The 7,500-nt window shown below is 41.5% G+C and overlaps 1 pseudogene; it reads right to left on the minus strand.

Moving 5' to 3' along the window:
* Positions 1-213: 213 nt before the first annotated feature.
* On the minus strand, positions 214-1,217 carry LOC123803906 (glyceraldehyde-3-phosphate dehydrogenase pseudogene; annotated as a pseudogene).
* Positions 1,218-7,500: the final 6,283 nt, after the last annotated feature.

A 7,500-nucleotide genomic window follows, 5' to 3' on the forward strand; every position in this document is an offset into this window, starting at 1 on the left:
CGAGAGCTGGGTACAGTATACTTTATTGATGGTACATGACAAGATGGGTCTTCCCATGTCCCTCCCCTTCTTCAGCATGTCTGGGATAGAAACTGTGGAGAGGTTGGGAAAGTCTCAGTGTGTTGGGGGATGATTTGTGGGCAAGGACTCCCCAGCAGCCAAGGGCTTTGCTCTTCCTCTTCCTCTTTTTGGGGCTGGTGGTCCAGGTGGCTCTTACTCCTTGGAGGCCCTGTGGACCACAAGGTCCACCACCTGGTTGCTATAGCCAAATTCATTGTCATACAAGGAAATAAGCTTGACACAGTGGTCATTGAGGGCAGTGCCAGCCCCGGTATCAAAGGTGGAAGTAAGTGCCACTGTTAAAGCCTCAGGAGACAACCTGGTCTTCAGTATAGCCCAGGATGCCCTTGAGGGGCCCTCTGATGCCTGCTTAATCACCTTCTTGATGTCATTGTATTTGGCAGCTTTTTCCAGGTAGCAGGTCAGATCCATGACTGACATGTTGGTGGGGGGACATGGAAGACCATGCCAGTGAGCTTCCCGTTCAGCTCAGGGATGACCTTACCTACAACGTTGGCAGCTCCAATAGAAGCAGAGATGATGTTCTGGGCAGCCTCTCGACCATCACGCCATGGCTTCCCAGAGGGGTTGCCCACAGTCTTCCGGGTGGCAGTGATGGCATGGACTATGGTCATGAGTTGCCCCCATGATGCCAAAGTTGTCATAGATGACCTTGGCAAGAGGACCCAAGCAGTTGGTGGTGCAGGAGGCATTGCTGACAATCTTGAGGGAGTTGTCATACTTCTCATGTTTCATATCCATCACAAACATGGGGGCACCAACAGAAGGGACAGAGATGGTGACTTTCTTAGCCCACCATTCAAGTGGCTTCAGCCTTCTCCAAGGTGGTAAAGACCTCAAAGGTGGTGAAGACTCCACAACATACTCACCACCAGCATCACCCCATTTGATGTTGCCAGGATCTCACTCCTAGAAGATGGAGATGGGCTTTCTATTGATGACAATTTTCCCATTTCAGCCTTGAATGTGCCATCAAATTTGCCATGGGTGGAATCATACGGGAATTTGTAGACCACATAATTGAGGCGAATGAATGGGTCATTGATGGCAACAATATCCAATTTGCCAAAGTTGAAAATAGCCCTGGTGACCAGGCACCTTATACGGTCAAATCCATTTACTCTTACCTTCACCATCATGTCTCAGTGATGCAGATGGCAATACACCAGAAGATGCAGTTCTCCAATGGGAAGTGTTAATCTATGAAGCCACTTTCATTATTGATCAACACGGAAATTTGAAAAAGCTTGTATCTTCATTAATCAGGATGTTTGAAGTTGCATTCCCTATCCGCAGATGTTCTTCTCAGAATTAAGTAGATGGTACTTTTCTTTAAGCGTTCACTCACACTCTTGACAATGCTTCCATCTTCATGACCCAAGATGCCAGTTGAAAGATGTTTTTGGTACAGGATTTCCTGAGAGTCAAGAATACAGCACTTCCTTTTTCTCTCAGGCACACATTTTGAAAAAGCTTCCATCTTTACGACGGAAGATGTGAGTTGAAAGATGCCATGTATCTAGTGCTCTCACTGAGCATTAAGCATTTGGTGCTTTCCTTAAGGTTCAACACACACACACACACACACACACACACACACACACACACGAGACACTTGTATCATTGAGCATTAGGACATTAGGTTGATGTTGCGTTCAGTCTACACAGATTTGATTCTCAGAATTAAGTAGACGGCACTTTCTTTACACGCTCGCACACACTCTTGCCAAGGCTTCTATCTTCACGACAGAAGTTGTGAGTTGAGACATGGTGTCTATACAGTGTTCTTCTATACAGTTAAGCAAAGCGCTTCATGTTTATGTTTTGGTACACACTTTTGCACATGCTTCCGTTTTCATGACAGAAGACTGTGAGATGCAAGATGCTTTCTCTACGGGGTTCTTTCTTAGACTTCAGTATATGGCACTTTCCTTATGTTTTCTTATACACCTGTGCAAACGGTTTCATCTTCACGACCGAAGGCGTGAGTTGAAAGATGGCGTCGATACAACGTTTTTCCTGAGGATTGGTTCATGGCCCTTTCCTTAAGCTTTCATTCACACTCTGAAACATGCTTCCATCATCATGACAGACGATGGGAGTTGGAAGACCCTTTACATACCCTCTTCTTACTGAGAGTTATGACTATGGCAGTTTCCTTAAGGTTCAACACACATATTGGGAAGCCCTTGTATCTTCACTGACCAATGTTGCCGTCTCTCTACACAAACTTGGTTCACTGAATTGACTGATGGCACTTTCTTTTTGTTTTCACACAACCTTTTCAAATGGCTTTCCTCCTTATGACAGATGTGAGTTGACAGATGCTTTCTGTGTAGTGTTCTTACGTAGTTAAACAAAGGGCATTATCTTGATGCTTGCAGACACCGTTTTGCACAATGTTCCCACTTCATGACACCAGATGTGAGGTGCAAGATGCTTTTATATAGAGTGTTCTCTCCTAGCATCCAGTAGGTGACATTTTCCTTATGCATTCGTAGACATTTTTGAAAAACATGCCATCTTCCTAACAGAAGATGTGACTTGGAAGATGGTGTCTATTCAGTGTTCTGAGATTTGTGTATATTGTCCTTTCCTTAAGGTTCAACACACGTATTGGAAAATGCGTGTATATTCATGCGTCACGATGTGACTTCAATGTTGCCTTCTAGCAACACAGACTTGGTTCTCACAACTACTTAGATAGAACCTCTCCTTATGCTTTCACTCACACTTCCACAAGTACTTTCATCTTCATTACAGAAGATGTGAGTTGGAAGATCTTTTCCAAAGGGTGTTCTTACTTGAGCATACAGCACATTCCTTATGTTTTCATACACACTTTTGGAAAATACATCCATCTTCATGAAGGTAGATGTGATTTGGAAGGTTGTTTCTAGATGGTGTTCTTTCTTAGTGTGTTCTGCATATGGCACTTCTCTTACTGTCCAACACAGATATTTGAAAAAGCTTCTCTCTTCATGCATCAGGATGTTTCAAGTTGCATTCTCTATACAGAGGCTTGGTGCCAGAGTTTAGTAAGCGTCATTTCTTTACACATTCCCTCACCCTTGAGCCAATGCTTCCAGCTTCATTAGAGAAGATGTGAGTTTCAGATGGTATTCTATGGAGTTCTTTTGTAAAGTTAAGCATACGATAATTTCCTTATGCTGAGAAACACGCTTCTGAGAATGCTTCCAACTTCATGAAAGAAGACGTGCTTGAAGGATGGATTCGCTACTGTCCTTTCTTGAAGCTAAGTCTCTGCCACTTTCCTTATGCTTTCAACACAACATTGCAAAAGTTTCCATCTTCATGACAGAAGTTGTGAGTTGTGAGCATCTTATGCTATCTATCCAGTGTTCTCACCTACTATGGCCCTTTCCTGAAGGTTCAACACACATACTGGAAAACGCATGTCTGTCTTTATGAGTCACGATGTTAGTTCAATGTTGCATTCTCTCTACAAAGACTTGGTGCTCAGAATTAAGTGGCTGGATCTCTTCTTAACACCTTCACTCATACTTTTTGCAAAGGCTGCCATCTTCAGGACAGATGTGAGTTGGAAGATGGTTTCCCAAAAGTGTTCTTACTTCAAGTGAAACATACGGCTGGTTCCTCAATGCTTTCATGCACACTTTTGCAAATGCATCTATCTTCATGAAAGATGGGTGTTGGAAGATTCTATATGCTCTACAGACGATCTTTTATATTTTTTCTTCATGTTACTTATATGGCGCTTTCCTTATCATTCAACACAGGTGACATGAGCTGAAATTTGGATTCGATACAGTGTTCCATCTTCCAAGTAACTGTATGGCCCTTTCCGTATGCTTTCATACACACTTTTGAAAAGGCTTGAATCTTCATGAGAGAAGATATGAGTGGGAAGACGTTGTCTAGCTAGTGTTCTGACTCAGTGCTAAGGATATGGCACTTTAATTAAGGCTCAACACACATGTTGGATGGCAGAAGATATGAGTTGGATGGTGGTTTCCATAGGGTATTCTTACTTGAAACTGAAGTATGCAGTATGTTCGTTAAGCTTTTATGCACATTTTGCACAGGCTTCCACCTTCAGGACACAAGATGTGAGTTGGAAGACCTTTTCTCTACGGTACTCTCCCTGAGAGTTAAGTAGATGGCAGTTTCCTGAAGGTTCAACACAAATATTGGAAAACGCTTCTCTATTCACAAATTGGGATGTTAGTTCGAGGTTGCATTCTCTCTACACAGCCTTGGTTCTCAGAACAATTAAGTAGATGGCACTTTGGGCTTTCACACAGCCTTTTTGAAAGACTTCCATTTCATGACAGAAGATGTGAGGTGAACTCGTTCTTTCTGATAGCTGAGTAATATTCCATTGTATATATGGACAACAAATTCTTCTCTCATCTATGGAACATAAGAACTAGGAAGATCAGTAGGGGAAGAATGGGATAAAGAAAGGGGGAGTAATCAGAAGGGGGAAAGAAGCATGAGAGACTATGGACTATGAGAAACAAACTGAAGGTTTCAGAGGGGAGGGGGTGGGGGAATGGGATAGACTGGTGATGGGTAGTAAGGAGGGCATGTATTGCATGGTGCACTGGGTGTTATACACAACTAATGAATCATCGAACTTTACATCAGAAACCAGGGATGAACTGTATGGTGACTAACATAATATAATAAAAAACATTAAAATTAAAAAAAAAGATGCAAGGTGAGAGATGGTTTCTATACAGCGTTCTTACGTAGAGTTAAGTAAAGGGCATTAGCTTTGCTTTTTCATGCACACTTCTGCAGAAGCTCCCATCTTCATGGGAGAAGATCTATGAGATGCAAGGTGCTTTCTATACTGCAGTCCTCCTTAGCATCAGGCACATGGCCCTTTCTTTTTTATTATTATTATTTTTAATAATTTTTTATTATATTATGTTAGTCACCATACAGTACATCCCTGGTTTTTTTATGTAATGTTCCATGATTCCTTAGTTGCGTATAACACCCAGTGCACCATGCAATACGTGCCCTCCTTACTACCCATCAACAGCCTATCCCATTCCCCTACCCCCTTCCCCTCTGAAACCCTCAGTTTGTTTCCCAGAGTCCATAGTCTCTCATGCTTCACTCCCCCTTCTGATTACCTTCCCTTTCTTTATCCCTTTCTTCCCCTACCGATCTTCCTACTTCTTGTGTTCCATAGACGAGTGAAACCATATGACAATTGTCTTTCTCTGTTTGACTTATTTCACTTAGCATTATCTACTCCAGTCCCATCCATGTTGCAGCAAATGTTAAGAAGTCGTTCTTTTTGATAGCTGAGTAGTATTCCATTGTATATATGGACCACATCTTCTTAATCCAGTCATCTGTTGAAGGGCACCTCGGCACCTTCCACGATTTAGCTATTGTGGACAATGCTACTATGAACATCAGGGTGCATATGGCCCTTCTCTTCACTACGTCTGTATCTTTGGGGTAAATACCCAGTAGTGCAATTACTGGGTTATAGGGTCGCTCAATTTTTAACTTTTTAAGGGACCTCCACACTGTTTTCCAGAGTGGCTGTACCAACTTGCATTCCCACCAACAATGTAGGAGGGATCCCCTTTCTCCACATCCTCTCCAACAATTGTTTCTTGCCTTGTCAATTTTTGCCATTCTAACTGGCATAAGGTGGTATCTTAGTGTGGTTTTGATTTGAATTTCCCAGATAACTAATGATTTTGAACACTTTTTCATGTGTCTGTTAGCCATTTGCATGTCATCTTTGGAAAAGTGTCTGTTCATATCTTCTGCCCATTTTAGGATTTGTTCATTTGTTTCTTGTGTATTGAGTTTGAGAAGTTCCTTGTAGATCTTGGATAGCAGTCTTTTACCTGTAGTGTCATTTGCAAATATCTTCTCCCATTCCGGGGGCTGCCTCTTAGTTTGTTTACTGTTTCCTTGGCCGTGCAGATTTTTATCTTGACGAAGTCCCACGAGTTCATTTTTTCTTTTGTTTCTCTTGCCTTTGGAGATGTGTCATGAAAAAGGTTGCTGTGGTTGATGTCATAGAGGTTGCTGCCTATGCTGTGCTCTAGGATTTTGATGGATTCCTGTCTCACATCAAGGTCTTTCATCCATTTGGAGTTTATCTTAGTGTATGGTGTGAGAGAGTGGTCAAGTTTCATTCTTTTGCATGTAGCTGATGAAATTTCCCGCACCAGTTATTGAAGAGACTGTCTTTTTTTCCACTGGATGTTCTTTCCTGCTTTATCAAAGACTAGTTGCCCAAAGAGCCGAGGGTCTATTTCTGGGTTCTCTATTCTGTTCCATTGGTCTATGTGTCTGTTTTTGTGCCAGTACCATGCTGTCTTTGTGATCACAGCTTTGTAGTACAGCTTGAAATCCGCCATTGTGATGCCCCCAGTTTTGTTTTTCCTTTTCAACAATTCCTTGGCAATTCGGGGCCTTTTCTGATTCCACACAAATTTAAGAACTATTTGTTCCAGTTCTTTGAAAAATCTCATTGGTATTTTGATCGGGATAGCATTGAAAGTGTAGCTTGCTCTGGGTAGCATGTACATTTTAACCATGTTAACTCTTCTGATCCATGATCATGGAATATTTTTCCATCTTTTTGTGTCTTCTTCAATGTCTATCAAGAGTGATTTGTAGTTCCTAGAATATAGATCCTTTACATCTCTGGTTAAGTTAATTCCGAGATAATGTATGATTTTTGGTGCTATTGTGAATGGGATGGATTCCCTAATTTCTCTTTCTTCAGTCTCATTGTTCATGTATAGAAATGCAACTGATTTCTGAGCATTGATTTTGTATCCTGCCACATTACTGAGTTGCTCTATAACTTCTAGTAGTTTGGGGGTGGATTCTTTTGGGTTTTCCATATAGAGTATCATGTCATCTGTGAAGAGAAACAGTTTGGATACCTTTGCCGATTTGGATACCTTTTATCCCTTTCTGTTGTCTGATTGCTGTTGCAAGGACTTCTAGTACTATGTTGAATAATAATGGTGATAGTGGAAATCCTTGTTGTGTTCCTGATCTTAAGGGAAAGGCTTCTAGCTTTTACCCATTGAGAATGATATTTGCTGTAGGCTTTTCATACATGGTTTCTATGAGATTGAAGAATGTACCCCCTCCCTACACTCTGAAGTGTTTTAATCAGGAAAGGACACTATTTTGTCAAATGCTTTTTCTGCATCTATTGAGAGGATCATAACATTCTTGACTTTTTTGTTGTTGTTGATATAATCTATCACACTGATAGATTTGCAAATGTTGAACCACCCTTGCATCCCAGGGATGAATCCCACTTGGTCATGATGGATAATCTTTAATGTACTGTTGGATCCTATTAGCTAGGTTCTTGTTGAGAATTTGGCACCCATATTCATCAGGGATATCGGTCTGTAATTCTCCTTTTTGATG

This window comes from Ursus americanus, chromosome 2, assembly GCF_024610735.1.
Source record: "Ursus americanus isolate L20-20 chromosome 2, mUrsAme1.1.p, whole genome shotgun sequence".
NCBI lineage: Eukaryota > Metazoa > Chordata > Mammalia > Carnivora > Ursidae > Ursus > Ursus americanus.